The following is a 17,134-nucleotide window of genomic DNA, read 5'->3' on the forward strand; positions in this document are numbered from 1 at the left end:
TACATGCTGGCACACCTTTTAGCCTTTTCTTGCTTATTAAATCTGCCATGTAACAAGGCAGAAGGCATAACATTAAACCTGGCGAGCATTATGGCTCTTCTTTGAGCCGGGTTTATTAAGCAATACAGGTAGTGTGCCAAGTGGCCCCGTTCAAATGGGAGAGAAAAATACAGGGGGGAGCACGTTTTCTTGGCTGCGGTGATTAGGGTAGAGAACTCTCTATCCAATAGTTGACCTTTTAATTTCCTATAAGCTTCTGAACAGTTAAATGGATGAAGTAGCTAGTGATGTGAAAAACCTCTGCCAGTCTGAGTAGAAAAGACTGAGGTTGGCCCTTCCCACACGAATCTCCAACAACATTTTTAAAGCATGTGTAAAATGTTTTCAGTCCTCGCTTTTGTTTACACTCACCTCCTTGAAACAATTCTTGGCTGCCATCCAGAGGCGTAGCTCCAAGAGGGCAGGAGAGTGACCGACGCACTGGGCGCGTGCCCCTGTGGGGGCATGGCAGGGCGTTCTGGGGCGGGGCACGGCAAGGGCGGACAACGCACCAGTGCACAGGGTGCTTTCCCCCCTTGCTACACCTCTGGCCATTACATAATTTTTCCCTTAAAAAAAAATCTGTGCTGAATTGATGTTTCAATGCTTCATAGCCTCATGCCGCACGCTATATCCTTCTTATACTTGATGCTTCAAAGTCTGCCCCTCCCCCCCCCCCAAAAAATAAAAGAACCAAGAGAGAAATGTATTGTTGAAGGCTTTCACGGCCGGACACTCGCAGTGTTGTAGCTGGTTAATGTCAGAGCACCATCGGCCGTATTTCTAGCAGCATTCTCTCCTGACGTTTCGCCTGCATCTGTGGCTGGCATCTTCAGAGGATCTTCAGATGCAAGCGAAACGTCAGGAGAGAATGCTGCTAGAACACAGCCATACAGCCCGGAAACTACTCAGCACCCAAGAGAGAAATGCTGAAAATAAACAGATGAGGGGGAACCGAGTAAGCTCAGAAAATGACGAAGAGGAAGTCCAGGGAAGCAGAGAAATGTGGGAAACATAGTCAATTGATCGCACAACAACTGAAGACATTTTCAAAATGTTTCAACCAGAGAGTGGTTATAAAATGGAATTCATTTAAAATGTTTTGAGGCTGGAAAGGAAGTGAGTGGGAGTGTATGGCCCATGGCTAATAAAAGTGAATTTGAATGAATGAATGAATGAATGAATGAATGAATGAATGAATGAATGAATGAATGAATGAATGAATGAATGAATGAATGAATGAATGGGAGTAAACACCGTGTGGAACTCCATGGGGAAAACATTTATTCCCTGACTCAAAACGTTTTAAATGAATTATGCAGAAAAGCCCATGGTCTGAAGCAGTATAAACCCACGGTCTGACTCAGTTTAAGGAAGCTCCGTGTTTCACGAAATGTATTTGGCCATGCAGTCTAAAGAAATGCAGGGAAAAAAACCTATGACAATCGTTTGGTCGTTTGGCACCAAGCCTCATCAGGGTGAAGGAATGCAATTGTATCCCATATTTTGGAGTGAATGTCAGGATTTTCACCATCGCATCAAATTCTGTTGCGTTCACCTCCATAACAAACTGTCTTGTGTATGAATAATGCATTGCAACAGCTTCGTGTGCTACTTTCATAAATGCCGCTTTAATTAGATAACAGCCCACTCTCTTTAGGTAACAGAGAAGAGAGATTAAGGATGACCATTTCCTCAAATGTATCATATCATGAAGACTCAAAGTAATAGCTCGGAGGAATACTTTCTCTACTTCTGTTGATTGCTGGGCATCTGGGATGGGGGCAGAGGCGTGGGGGGCGGGAATGGTGCCTGGGGTGACACCCGCGCCCAACTTACCTTAGCCAGGGGAGCGTGCCGTGTGCCGCACCTTGGCCTAGCCAAGGGGTAGGGCTTGTCATGACAGTTAGATCATGGTGATCATATCCTATCCAGCAGAGGTATGAGTCAGCAAGAAAGGAATGATCTGACAGCTAGAGAACAGCAAGCAGACCGGTTCAATCCAGTTGCTGGTGACCTTTACAGTGATTGGTGGAACCATGTATATAAGCAACAGCAATGTACTGTGTGTTTGTTCCTTAGGGAAACAAGTGCCTGGCGGAGCGCTTTGATGGACTGTTTAATATACTCTGTATATAGCAGTGGTGACGAACCTTTGGCACATACAGAGTTTGCTGTATATGCCCACTTGTCTACTTTGAGTAGTACCGCTCAAAACTGCTATCAGGGCTGAGGGGAGGAGTGTGGGGGCCAATTGGCCATGCTGGAAGGGGCTGATGGGAATTGTAGTCCATAACATCTGGAGTGCCAAAGGTTCGCCACCACGGGTATATAGTGTCATATACATGTAGCAACTCTAAGGTAAAAGCCTTCTTTTGAAAAAATCTGCTATGTGGAGTATTTCTTCTTCTTGAAGGTGGGAGTTTGCTGTATATGCCCACTTGTCTACTTTGAGTAGTACCGCTCAAAACTGCTATCAGGGCTGAGGGGAGGAGTGTGGGGGCAATTCTCTGCCCCCCCATGTGACCAGCTGGCGGGTGCCCGGGGACACGTGACCTCACATGTCCCCATGAGTGCTCCACCAGTGGATGGGGTGGGTATTATGTATGTCATCAAGTCACTTCCAACTTATGAATGAATGGTGTCCCATCAATAACATCAGGTCTCGCAGAATAAAGACTGTGGCGTCATTTATCAAGCCCGTCCATCTCATGTCGGTTCCTCCTCTTTTCCTACTGCTCTCAACTTTTCCTAGCCTTATTGTCTTTTCTAGTGACTCTGGTCTTCTAACGATGGGACCAAAGGACAGTAGCCTCAGTTTAGACACTTTTGCTTCTCACTTCTAGCCTCTGAAATGGTGGTGCCAGCCTCAAATGCAGAAGTTGTGTTTTGGAGAAATGACCACAAGGTAAAACAATCCAATCCTGAAAGAGACATGGCTGCCTTGAACAGTTTTGGAGGAATATGAAAAGAAACTTGGTCTTCTTGTGGAGATGGAAAGACGTGTGTGTATGTGGGGGGGGGGGGATTAGGAGAGATCTGATGTAAAGAGTCCTTGTCATGCCCCTCAAGACTTGAATGGAGAGCATCTGGGCAACAGATGTCCTTACAATCTGTACCACTAGAGGGCGTAGCAGGCAAATCTAGCCAAATCCGAGCTTTTAGTCGACTAGGACTGTTCCCATTTTCTTACCAGCATGGCCAATTGGCCATGCTGACAGAGGCTGATGGGAATTGTAGTTCCTGAACATCTGGAGAGCCGCAGGTTCCCTACCCCTGGCCCAGACTATTCCTGGCGTGAGAAGCCAGTTGATACAGAATGGACAATCCAAATTTATGAATGAATAATGTGCTGTAAAGTCACAAACAGCTCCTGGCATCCCCATCCACAGGGAAGAATTAGGACTAATAAAAGGAAACACTTCTTCACGCAACGTGTGATTGGTGTTTGGAATATGCTGCCACAGGAGGTGGTGATGGCCACTAACCTGGATAGCTTTGAAAGGGGCTTGGACAGATTTATGGAGGAGAAGTCAGTCTATGGCTATTAATCTTGATCCTCCTTGATCTGAGATTGCAAATGCCTTAGCAGACCAGGTGCTCAGGAGCAGCAGCAGCAGCAGAAGGCCCTTGCTTTCACCTCCTGCACGTGAGCTCCCAAAGGCACCTGGTGGGCCACTGCGAGTAGCAGAGGGCTGGACTAGATGGACTCTGGTCTGATCCAGCAGGCTAGTTCTTATGTTCTTATGTGGTCAAAGCAAGAAATAAGCCAAGGTGGTTTGCCACTGCTTCCCTCAGCATAACAACCCAGTCTTTCTTGGTGGTCTCCTATTCAAGTACTAACCATGGCCAACCTTGCTTAGCTTCCAAGTGCTGACAAGTTGCCTTTGTTGACTGGGCTGGGAACATCTGTCCTTTGGCTTCTCTCCTTCCAGAACCGCTTCCATCCATTACCATGACACCTGGCTTTGCCAGATAGAAACATCAGCCAGCTAGCTGTCCCTCCCTCCCTCTCGCCCGTAGATTCAGCTGGGACCATCTGGTGCTTGGTTGCTCTCCTCCCAAAGGTGCCTCCTTTCATAGCGATTCCACCTGGCTGTGTTGGCGGGAGAGGTGAGATGAGCTCCCTCCGTTGACTTGGCTGGGACCATCTGCCGCTTGGCTTCTCCCCTTTCAACCTCTCCTCCATTCATTGCCTTTCTACACGGGCGCATCAAAGGGAGAGTTCAGACAGCCCGAGCTCCCCAGTGACTTGGCTGGAACCATCTGCTGCTTGTCCCCTGCCAGCGCGGCCTGCATCTACCTGGCTGCGTCACACAGAGAGAAGGAAGACAGCAAGTCCCCCTACCCCATTGACTTGGCTGGGGCCATCTTTCCCTCGGCCCACCCCCTTTCCCACAACTGCTTCCACTGGCTTCATTATGTGATTGCGTCAAGAGCGAGTTAATTCATTCCATGTCCTTATTTTCCCCCCCCCTCTTTCCTCCCCTTTTGCAGTTTCATGTGATCTTACACTATAAACTATCTCAAGTGCTTTGCCAGAATAGATATCGCAAATCAATCGACCACACAGGGAGCCATAAAGACGACAGTCCTTCCCCCCCACCCTCCCTCGTCTCTGGTTCTGTTTAGCTTGGTAACTGCTCCATCAATTTGCGTAATCCCTCTTTGAATCCTGATATGGCAGAAAGTGCCGTCAAGCTGTGGTGACCCCCACGGGATTTTAAAGGCAGGAGGTGTTCAGAGATGGTTTGCCCTTGCTTGGCTATGTCATGATATATAGAAGAGAGTAAACGTTCACAAAAGGGTCATCTTCTAGCCAGCAGAAGTTTACCCAACACAGAAGCTGGAGACAGTCAGTCTAGGGCAGTGGTGGTGAACCTACGGCACTCCAGATGTTCGTGGACTACAATTCCCATCAGCCCCTGCCAGCATGGCCAATTGGTCGTGCTGGCAGGGGATGATGGGAATTGTAGTCCATGACCATCTGGAGTGCCGTAGGTTCGCCACCATGGGTCTAGGGCAGGGGTCTTCAAACTATGGCCCTCCATATGTTCATGGACTACAATTCCCATCAGCCCCTGCCAGCATGGCCAAGTGGTAGGGCTCATGGGAATCGTAGTCTATGGACATCTGGAGGGCCATAGTTTGAAGACCCCTGGTCTAGGGTGAAGTGGCCGTTAACCTTTAACATGATTGGTGAGTTCAACTGTGACTCTAGACCAATGAGAGGCTCTTGCAGGGGTGGGGGAAAGTATCCTGTTGGATGTATAAGCAATGTATTGTATATGCTAAGTTCAGAGAGAGAGTCTAATTCAGTGTGTGTTCAACTTTGTTCTTGCTGAAGAGTTCTGTATAGTCCTATAGTCTTGTATGGAATAGACTTGTGTAACCTTGCAACTGGAAAAGTAAAACCTTCCTATTGGAAAGAACATCTTGAGTGGAGAGCATTCTTTTCCAAGAGTGGTAGAAGGCTGCAGCGAGTGCAAGAAGACTATAGACCTTCTCATCTTACCAGAGTAGCTCCACTTTAAACTCTGCTGATAGGCTATGTATTTCAACCCTGGACTTCCTTGGTGGTTACTGAGGCCACTGTTTTATGACCTGCTCTATTGATTAGCTATTGGTCAGTCAGTCAGACTTTGCCAACATGCCAGTGGTCATGTAGCCAGAGGTTATAAAGTTAACTCTGTGTTTCTTTGAGCAGAACACCACGATGTGTTCACCACGCGAGGAAGCAAGATGTAACCAAGTGTAGTAACACAAAAATAAAAGATTTCTTGTCTTTCCCCATGTAACCCTCCCTTTCAGCAAACTCATTTATATAAAAAGCAACTGTGAATCAGTCTCTGTTGTTCTACTCTGCTAATTTTCGCACAATTTACCCAACAGATAGGACAGTAGAGTTGGTGAAAGAGGCTGGGATTCAGCTGCAATCCCCAGAGTATCCAAGGCTTCAAATAGCTTTAAAAAGCTATTTAGCTTTAAAAAGGGCTTGGACAGATTGATGGAGGAGAAGTTGATCTATGGCTCCCAATCTTGATCCTCCTTGATCTCAGATTGCAAAGGCCTTAGCAGACCAGGTGCTCAGGAGCAGGAGCAGCAGCAGCAGGCCATTGCTTTCACATCCTGCACATGAACTCCCAAAGGCACCTGGTGGGCCACTGCGAGTAGCAGAGTGCTGGACTAGATGGACTCTGGTCTGATCCAGCAGGCTGGTTCTTATGTTCTTAAATGTCATATTCTTGGTGGTTTGCTCCTCAAGCCGTTCATAAGTTCTCCTGGAATTGTGGACTGTTTTGGAATTTTGAAGCAAATCCTACCCTCAGCGAAACCTCTCAGGCGGTCTGGCCGACGGTTGGCAAATGGGAGGGCATTGATTTTTAAAACGCGTGCAACTTCTCTAGCAACACCCCCCTCCCACTGTAAACGGCGAGGGGTCTGAGGAACATGAGGTTTTGTACAGGATTCCAATCACAGCCTAAGGATTTTTTGAAATGTAAAGGAAGCTTGCTGAGTTTCGAGAAGGAGAGTGGACTTTAAATCAGCACTGACTCAGAGCAAAAAGGGAGGAAAATGGTACTTGACAGAGAGGCTGTTTGGATTCGACGTTTACAGGAACGTGACTGGAGTGCCCAATATTATGAGGGACGTCATCTAGATGGAGATGATTAGAACCTCCAATAAAATAAAAGACCAGGTCACCGTAGCTGGTCCTGTCCTCTGTCTCCCCAATTTTGTTATCTAGCCTTTCAGCTCCTGCTATGCAACTCACTGGGAGACCTGCTTGCTACAGCAGGTGATGGAATGTTTGCGTCGCAGAAGAAGAAGAGTTTGGATTTATATCCCCCCTTTCTCTCCTGTAAGGAGACTCAAAGAGGCTTACAAACTCCTTTATCTTCCTTCCCCCACAACAAACACCCTGTGAAGTAGGTGGGGCTGAGAGAGCTCCAAAGAACTGTGACTAGCTCAAGGTCACCCAGCTGGCATGTGTGCACAAGCTACTCTGATTCATCAGATAAGCCTCCACAGCTCAAGTGGCAGAGCGGAGAATCAAACCCAGAGCAGCAGTGGCATAGGAGGTTAAGAGCTCATGTATCTAATCTGGAGGAACCAGGTTTGATTCCCAGCTCTGCCGCATGAGCTGTGGGGGCTTATCTGGGGAATTCAGATTAGCCTGTGCACTCCCACACATGCCAGCTGGGTGACCTTGGGCTAGTCACAGCTTCTCGGAGCTCTCTCAGCCCCACCCACCTCACAGGGTGTTTGTTGTGAGGGGGGAAGGGCAAGGAGATTGTCAGCCCCTTTGAGTCTCCTATTGGAGAGAAAGGTAGGGTAGAAATCCAAACTCCTCCTCCTCCTCCTCCTCCTCCTCCTCCTCCTCTTCTTCTCTTCTTCTCCTTTTCTCCTCCTCCTCCTTCTTCTCTTTCTCTCTTCTTCTTCTTCTTCTTCTTCTTCTTCTTCTTCTTCTTCTTCTTCTTCTTCTTCTTCTTCTTCTTCTTCTTCTTCTTCTTCTTCTTCTTCTTCTTCTTCTTCTTCTTCTTCCAGATTAGAATGCCCCTGCTCTTAACCACTACACCACGCTGGCTCTTGGACAGCTCTTTCTCCTGAGCCATTTCCCTAGAGCTTTGAGAATCCAGGATATCCTTTACCTCCTTCTGCCTCAAGAGCTTCAAAGGCCCCCATCCAGTGACTGGAGGAAGCATAGTGTAGTGGTTAAAAGCTGCAGACTCTAAACTGGAGAACCGAGTTTGATTCCCCACTCCTCCACCTGAGCAGCAGACTCTAATCTAGTGAAACAGATTTGTTTTACCCCCACCTACACATGAAGCCTTTCAGATGACCTTGGGCGAGTCACAGTTCTCTCAGAGCTCCCTCAGCCCCAACTACCTCACAAGGTGCCTGTTGTGCGGAGAGGAAGGGAAAGAGTTTGAAAGGTGCTTTGAGACTCCTTACAGTTGAGAAAAGTGGGGTATGAATCCAAACTCTTTTCTTCTTCTAAGATGACTCTACCCCACCATGTCCACTAGGGATGCCAGCCCCCAGGTGGGACTGGGAGATCTCCTGGAATTTAGCCAATCTGTAGACTAAAGAGATCAGCTCCCTTGGAGAAAAGGCATGCTTAGGAGGGAGGATTGTATGGCATTGTATCCACTGAAGTTCATGTCCTCCCTAAGCTCCATCACCAAATCTTGTGGAGTTTCCCAAGCTGGATCTGCCAATTTTACCACCCCCACTGCATCCCACGCTGGTGGCTGGGGGGGCCCTGAGAACCCTATTGTCCAAAAATAACATCCCTGCCTCCAAAATAATGAGGTACTTGTCATGATATATTAAAAAAGAGAGTAAAAGTTCACCAAAGGGTCACCTTCTAAGTTAGCAGAAGTTTGCCAATCCCAAAGGCCAGAGACAGTCAGTCTAGGGGCGAAGGAGCAGTTAACCTTTAACATGATTGGTGAATTCAACTGTGACTCTAGACCAGTGAGAGGCTGTGGCCTGGGCGGGGAAAAGTATCCCGTTGGATGTATGTATTGTATATGCTATGCTAAGTTCAGATTGAGATAGAGTCTGAGTTGACTTCTAGAAGGCTGCAGTGAGTGCAAGAAGACTATAGACCAGTGGTGGCGAACCTCCAGATGTTATGAACTACAATTCCCATCAGCCCCTGAAGGGGCTGATGGGAATTGTAGTCCATAACATCTGGAGTGCCAAAGGTTCGCCACCACGGCTGTAGACCTTCTCATCTTACCAGAGTAGCTCCACTTTGAACGCTGCTGATAGTACTAAGAGCCTGTATTTGATCTGTTAGTTCTTTGTGAACCCACATTTTGGACACTTGAAAGTTCCCTTAGAGCCTCTGGAACCTCTGGAATTTTTCACCCTCCTCAAATTGCAGGAAATGTGGGGCTGCCATTCTAGCACCTTATGCTATCAGCACTTGAATCAAAGGCACACGATCTCCAACCCTCAACAGCAAAAACAGGAATACTGATTTACAAGAGACAGAATTAAGGTCCTGGAAAACCAGGTTGGGTAAATAGGAACTGGCTAATCCAATCTCACCAGATCTTGGAAGCTAAGCAGGGGTCGGCTTGGTTAGGACTTGGATGGGAGACCACCAAAGAAGTCCAGGGTTGCTAACACAGAGGCAGGAAGTGGCAAACCAATTGCCATGAAAATTCTACCAGGTTGTCACAAGTAGACCGTGACTTGATGGTACTTTTACCACCCACCAAACAGGAATCACTGAGTGTCCAGCAGCGCGAGTGAGTTTGGTTTGTTTCGTACGGGCTGTTTAACTCTCTTTGGCTTCTGCAGGCAATTGGATTTTCAAAAAATATTTCACACACCTAAAGGTAAAACGCTGACCTCCCGTAGTTATTGTACCCATAATCTCGGTTTTCCAAAACCTGTTTTGCCCCCATAACTCTTTTGTAACTCCCCGTTATCCTGAAGGTGTCTGAAACCTTAAAGAAAATCAATTTGCCTTTCAAAGCCGAAGTGGGCCAAGGAACCTGTATGAAAGGGAACATCACATGTGCGTTACAAGCAAAGGGAACCACTGCTCGGTACCTTCCTTGTCTTTTATGAACCCAAGTGGAGTACGTACGGTTTATTACATCTCAGAGTTGTAGCTATCAGTACTTGAGCATGTGTACATTACGGAAACAACAGTGTTCCTAGAGCAAGGGAGAAGGGGGAGCAATTGCCCCTGAAATCATTTTGGAAGGGAACACATCAGCTAGATCTATGTAAATGTCACAGGCCCTTTCCGAACAAATTATGTAAAACATTTGTAAAACATTTTCAGTTCCACCCCTGCCCCCTCTTTACCATGATGGTTGTCCACATTCACCCCCTTAAAATGATTCACGGTTGCTATGAGGAGCTCCTCCAGAGGTGGGATCCAGCAGGTTCTGACAGGTTCCCCAGAGTAGGTTACTAATTATTAGTGTGAGCCGAGAGGGGGTTACTAATTGGTGATTTTGCCACATGATTTTTGCCTAAGTTATGCCCCTCCTCTCAGCAGTAGCGGGCAGAACTTGAAGCAGTCTAGCAGGAGGTGCACCGGCATGTGTGGCAGCCCGTGCTCTCGCATGCGCATTCGTGGCTCGGGCCCCAAGGACTTAGCTGCTGCTTCCTTTGCCACAGTGCCCTTCCCAGCAATGCGTTCTGCCCCCCAGAATGCCCTGGCCATGTACCCTTCACATGCCCGTTTGCTCTAGCCCTGTACATTGGTGCGTATGCCACTGTTTGAATCCCACCCCATGGGAACCTGTTACTAAAATTTTTGGATTCCCATCACTGGGCTCCTCTACTTTATTTTGGTTTTGTGTGAAGTAATGATATGACAAAAGTATTAAGCTTTGCCCTCTACTGCCAGCTGCTTAGATACATCTGGATAGCTTCAACAAGTTGGCTGTGAGAGTCTACGCCGCAAGTGTTTGAAATTCAAAGCACGGGGCATGTCTCTCTAAAATCATCGGCTTTGGGGGTTTTCATCTTTTTAAAAAAACAGGTGTAACAAAATCTACTTTCTTCAAAGTGGAGTTGTGGGGCTTAAATCAATAAAGGCTAATAAAATCCTTTGATGTCCGTGGATGAAAAATATCCTATTCATCAACCTTATGAAAAGATTGACTTTTTAGAGCAGAGGATCAAAACAGGAAATAAGGGAATATTAGATGCAAGCCAGCCCGCGCATCCCTCTTAAATCGCTTTGTTATTGCAGTGATTGCATCCACATAGAAAGATAACGGGGGGGGGGGGGGCGGGCAGGTGAAAAGCAAAGATGGGGATCTGTATTTTTTTTAAAAAATGTATTATACAGCTAGAAGTAGAGGTAAGATAGAATGACTTAGGCCCCTTCCACGCATGCAGAATAATGCACTTTCGATCCACTTTCAATGCACTTTGCAGCTGGATTTTACTGTGCGGAATGGCAAAATCCACTTGCAAACAATTGTGAAAGTGGATTGAAAGTGCATCATTCTGTATGTGCAGAAGGAACCTAAGAGAACATTGCCATACCCAAATGGCTAGTGGAATATCTCCACACACTAACTTCCCCTAATGATACATGCCCTAATGTATAAGTCGAAGTTCCCAGCAGGTTGTCCCCGAAGGCAAGCTTCTGTGTAACCCCCATGCTCAGAATGGGTTGACCCAGAAAGGGGTGGAGACTCAAAGCAGCAGAAGGCTGCAGAGCTCGTGTAGTTTGGAGGAGACAAGGCTACCAGACTCGGACCTTGATATCTATAAGCCCTTAACACCTTGTTAAGGTAACTGCAATGTTGTTGGGAACAAGTGGGAAGGGAGTTGTTTATTTTTGCTATGTTGTAAATGTTGGAGTTTATTGTTTCAGGATTTTTTTTAATGTTTGTAATGGGTGAGAGTTCTCCTGGAAACCTTCGTCATGTTGAATCCTGTTCACCAAGCCCTTGGAGTCTTCAGGAGCCAACCCACTTGCAAAGAAGAATTGGACTTGGCAACATCAGAAGACTGTAACTAGAAGGACTTGAAAATGCAACCTGAACAGGACCTTGAAGTGTGATGTTAAATGTTGATGTTATGTGTTATATGTTAAGAAAGTAAACCATTTTGTTTTTAAAATTTGTTGTTGCAAACTCATTCCAAGTTCTGCCCTACAGAACCCACAGATAGAGGTTATACTTGCCCAGGTAAGAAACATACTCAGGTAAGAAATATGCTCATGTGAGAAATATGCTAACATGTAGAGCCAAAAGAATGGCTCCACAGGAAGGGATTATAAGTCTATGGCCTTCCCAAACAAACTTATCGTCTTGAGAAAGATCCCCATATTTCCTTCTCCTCCCCTCCTCATTTAATTCCTTTCTGCTTTGCAGAAATTATTTACCAGGCACCCCAACATCACGCTTATAATTCAGGCTGTTGTTTTGGCAAATCAAAGTGGGGTTTGTGTCACTTTTCAGATTCTACCTCCTTGTCCTCAGATAGCTCGGAGCTGATTTTTGGAGAAAGGCACTTGCCGTGCATGAGATAAATCTAAGTAAATTACAGGGTTTCAACTCTGGCATTGCCTGTGCTTTAATTTACTGGAGTCCTCTGATAGATTTGGCAAAGGAAGTAAAGCTGCCAAAGTAAATCAGTGAGAAGCAGACATGCGGTGGCAATAGAAATACTTCCCATGTACAAAACAGACAGAATTGAATGTTTTTAGTCAGCATCTTAGGAGCTGATTCATCTTTTGGAAAATAATCATAGTTAACATTTTATGTGGTTCTTTTTCAGGTGTTCAACAACACCCATCAGTAACTTTAGTTCAGCAATCTTGATAAGAGCCCTGCAAGACAGGCTTATACTCACAATGTTGGATAAGTGTGTGTGTGTGTGTGTGTGTGTGTGTGTGTGTGTGTGTGTGTGTGTGTAGCTAAATGCATGTTGCAATTTTTTGTTCCTCGGTTATTCAAAGGAGAAAGAAAAAGTGCGACGGATTTTAAAAATAAGACCACCCGTGTCATGATAAAGTCTTGTTTTGGGATATTATCAGAGGTGGGATCCAGCAGGTTCTCACCAGTTCCTGAGAGCGGGTTACTAATTATTTGTGTGTGCCGAGAGTGGGTTACTAATTGGGTCTGCTTTTCCGTTAGAAATTCCATTAGGTCCAAAAATCATGAAGTCCTGTTGTTTCCTATGTGGCTGGTTAGCGAAAGGTAGAAAAAGGGATAATTCTCCCTGTTGGGCTGTTTTAAAAACATGTTTTAGAATGCGAAAAGTTTAAGGGTTATCCTTCGATTTCTAGAAACAAAATTAAGTATTTGAAAGTATTAAGTATTTGACAGGCAATCAATTAGAGGAAAAGTAGTTGTTTCTGTTGGCAGTAGACGATAGGACTTGATATAATGAGTTTAAATTATGGACGGAAAGATACCAGCTGGAAATTAGGAACTTTTTTTTTTACAGTAAGAGTTTTTTACAGTAACAGAGAAATTATTAATGCCACGTCCCCATCATGCCCCACCCTGCCCCATTGGTGCTACGCCACTGTTTGAATCCCACCACCATGGGAACCTGTTACTAAAAATTTTGGATCCCATTACTGGATATTACTCAGTAAATGGGGAAATACGAGGAGTGGATGGATAGTTTCCCTAAAGAAGTTACTACCTTGATCTAGCCCTGCTGAGAAGAAGAACTGGTTTTATACTTATATATGCTTTTTTCTTTACCTTTAAGGTGCCTCAAAGTGACTTCCCAATGACAATATCTCCCCTGAGCCTCCCTTGGGAGAAACGATATGTCTCGCCATTTGGTGTTTTTAGTTGGATTGTTTTAAATGGTTTTATGATTTGTTTTTATTGATGGTTATTTTTAGTTTTTTAATGAATTTTATGTATGATTTTAGGCCTTATGCCATTGTAAGCAGCCCTAAGCCCTTTGGGGGGTAGGGCAGGGTATAAATATAAGAAATAACAAACAAATAAATAAACTACACTACAAAGGAAGGGGATGGAGAAGGAGGAGGAGGAGGAGTTTGGATTTATATCCCCCCTTTCTCTCCTGCAGGAGACTCAAAGGGGCTTACAATCTCCTCCCCCCCCACACACACACACAACAAACACCTTGTGAAGTGAGAGGAGCTGAGAGAGCTCTGAAGAAATGTGACTAGCCCAAGGCCACCCAGCTGGCGTGTGTTGGAGTGCACAAACTAATCTGGTTCACCAGATAAGCCTCCACAGCTCATGTGGCAGAGCAGGGAATCAAACCCGGTTCTCCAGATAAGAGTGCACCTGCTCTTAATCACTGTACCACGCTGGCTCTCTAAAAGTGCCCTGTTCAGTAGTGATTTAGGAGTTTTATCCCTCCCTCAGCAATTCTGGCATTTGACAAGTTATTACATTATCAAATAGGAGTGGGGGGGGGGGCTATGCCTATTTCTTTGAGCCCCACTGGGAGATTATCTCTGCTATGTCCCACTGGTGCTTTAAGGAGATTCGGGATTTTAAGGTTTTCTGATTGATTTTTGTTCCCACGCTCCCTTCTTGCTCGACAACAGCTTAAACTAATCCAAAGACATCTTAATGAGAAAGAACTTGTTTGCTTTTTCCTTTGTACTCAGCCCTGCACAAGAGAGGTCTAATCCCCTATTGATTTGGAAGTGCTGTAAGGGACACACTTCAATTTGCTTGATCGATCAGCAGAGCTTGGGGGAGCTGGCTTCCTCTAAATTAGGTGTTTCCCTTCAGCTCACACAGCACATACATGTTCCAGTCATAATGGGTGCTTCATAGTGGTGGAAATCATGCGTCACGTTTATGGCTCTACTGAGAACGTACACACGAATGCCTGCAGCTACTTTGTGCTAGTCTCCTACTGATGATATTACACGGGTTGAAATCAAAATGCACTGAATGGGAGCAGGTACAAAAAGGTTGCCTACCCCATGCACGAGCACAGCTTCTACATACATGATAGAAACACAGAAACATTGAGCTTGAAGGGAACTCAAGGGTCATCTACTCCCACCCCTTCACAACACAGGAAATTCACAACTACTTCCACCCCCTTCCCCCCCACACACAGTCCCACCACAGTGAACCCTACACTGTGCACAGAGGAAGGCAAAAAATTTCCAGGATCCCTGGCCAATCGGGCCTGAAAGAAAATTAGTTCCTGACTCCAAAGTAGCAATCCACTGGCATTATCTCGAGCATGTAAGAGAAGATCACAAGAGCGAAGAAGAAGAAGAAGAGGAGGAAGAGGAGGAGGAGGAGGAGGAGTAGTTTGGATTTATATCCCCCTTTCTCTCCTGTAAGGAGACTCAAAGGGGCTTACAAACTCCTTTCTCTTCCCCCCTGTGAGGTGGGTGGGGCTGAGAGAGCTCCGAAGAACTGTGACTAGCCCAAGGTCACCCAGCTGGCATGTGTTGGGGTGCACAAGCTAATCTAGTTCACCAGATAAGCCTCCACAGCTTGTGGCAGAGCGGGGAATCAAACCTGGTTCTCCAGATGAGAGTGCACCTGCTCTTAACCACTACACCACACTAAGCACTAACTCATCTCTTCCTGCCCTCCTTCTCATGATCTGTTTAAGTTTACAGAGTTCTGATGAGACTAGCCTGGGCAATTCAGGTTAGGGTCCCACCCATTCAGTATGTGTGTAAAGTGCTATTAAGTGGAGGTTGACTTACGGTGTCCCCAGCAAGGGGCTTTCAAGGGAAGTGAGAAGCAGATGTGGTTTGCCATTGCCTTCTTCTGCAAGGCCTTTCTGAGAGGTCTCCCTTCCAAATACCATCCCTGCTTAGCTTCCGAAGTCTGAAGAGATTGAACGAGCCTGGGAAATCCAGGTCAGCGCTTTCTCCACATTACAACATGTTTTTAAAAAAACATTTCCCACTATTAATCTTCTAAGTTTTAAAAAAACAACCCGTAATTTAAAAATGGTATTAACGCATTATTTACAACTTCTGCCTGCAGCACTGGAGTCTCTGATTAATGTAATACCAGTAATACATTATTGTTGCTGTTGCTGTTACTGTTTAGTAACATTAAATCTGAGTGGAAGCAATGAACATAGTCCCTGTCTCTCTTTGGGGAAAAAGTCACTGTGACATTTCCCCCCCCCCCAAACTATTTTACAGCTGTTCTTTTAATAATTCACAGTGGATGGAAATGACAAGCGAGCGAAGCCTGGCGTGTGTGTGGGGGTGGACGGCCAGCCACAATTTACTCTCCCTGACGGACAGCTGGGGCTCTGACACCCAGCTCATATCTTTGACTATCTGCCCACGAGACACTCGGCTGTCCTTCCTTTGTCATTTGGAGCCCGAGATTGCCGCGACAACTGTGACACCGCCTGTCATCCCTTCCGTCTCGAGATAACAACTGTGCACGGCATCCCAGCTCAACAGCCACGCTTAGGTCTCCCCCCAGTCTTCCCGAAGACAATGCTGTGTATGCTAATGAGCCTCGATAATCACATTCTGTTCAGATTGGCCATTTTTCCTCCGGCAAGATTTCTGGAATGGCCAATTTTGTAAAAAGGGGCAAACGTCTGCCAAAACACCATAAGACGGCAGCATAACTAATGTTGCTACTGGGTGAGGGAGTCCAGCTGTCTCCTTTTCCCACCGGTCGGTAAAGTTACAAAATACAGCTGAGTCTCAAAGAGAAGGCAGCCAGGCCTGGTTTGTACAGAATGCCCAAACAAACCTAGGTTTGCAGTGGGCTGCAGACCTGAGACAGAATTCCAGCTAGCCACGGTTTACAGGTGATCTCCAGAGATCTTTTCACCTGGAGAAAATGGCTTCTCCTGTACCTGATCTCCAGACAGCAGAGATCAGTTGCTTTGGAGAAAATGGCAGCTTTAGGAGGATGGGCTCTATGGTATTATACCCCACTGAGGTCTCCCCCCTTCCCAAACCCACTCTCTCCAGCCGATACTCCCAAAATCTGCAGGATTTTTGCAGTTGTGGTGACTGTTGTGGGGAGAGGAAGGGAAAGGAGCTTGTAAGCCACATTGAGTCTCCTTACAGGAGAGAAAGGAGGAGCATAAATCCAAACTCTTCTTTTTCTTTTAATAATTCATGGCAGCAGAGGCTTATCTGGTGAACCAGATGTGTTTCCGCACTCCTACATTCCTACTGGGTGACCTTGGGCTAGTCACAGTTCTTCAGAACTCTCCCAGATCCACCTACCTCACAAGGTGTCTGTTGTGGGGAGAAGGAGGGAAAGGAGCTTGCAAGCTACCCTGAGTCTCCTTACAGGAGAGAAAAACTCCTCCTCCTCCTCCTCCTCCTCCTTCGAGTTGGCAACCTAAATCATACCCCTGATGAGATTCCTCTTTTTCTAAAGTTCCACCCTTTCTAGAATTCACCCCCCCCCCCGCCACCAATTCTACAGGAATTTCCCAACCTAGAGTTGGCAACCCTAGACTTTGAGTGGTAACTGGTAAGATGCACATCATTGTGGTTCCTGGGTAAGTGTTTGTGATACCGATCGATCTCTTTGTCGAAGCACGCAACCTGATTTCTTCGTGTTTTGCCATTTGGCACCTCGGAGGATTTTCTGCACCTCCATTCATTCTTCATTCCAAACAGGTGACAAAAATTCAC

This window comes from Sphaerodactylus townsendi, linkage group LG09 (assembly GCF_021028975.2).
Source record: "Sphaerodactylus townsendi isolate TG3544 linkage group LG09, MPM_Stown_v2.3, whole genome shotgun sequence".
NCBI classification, from domain to species: Eukaryota; Metazoa; Chordata; class Lepidosauria; order Squamata; family Sphaerodactylidae; genus Sphaerodactylus; species Sphaerodactylus townsendi.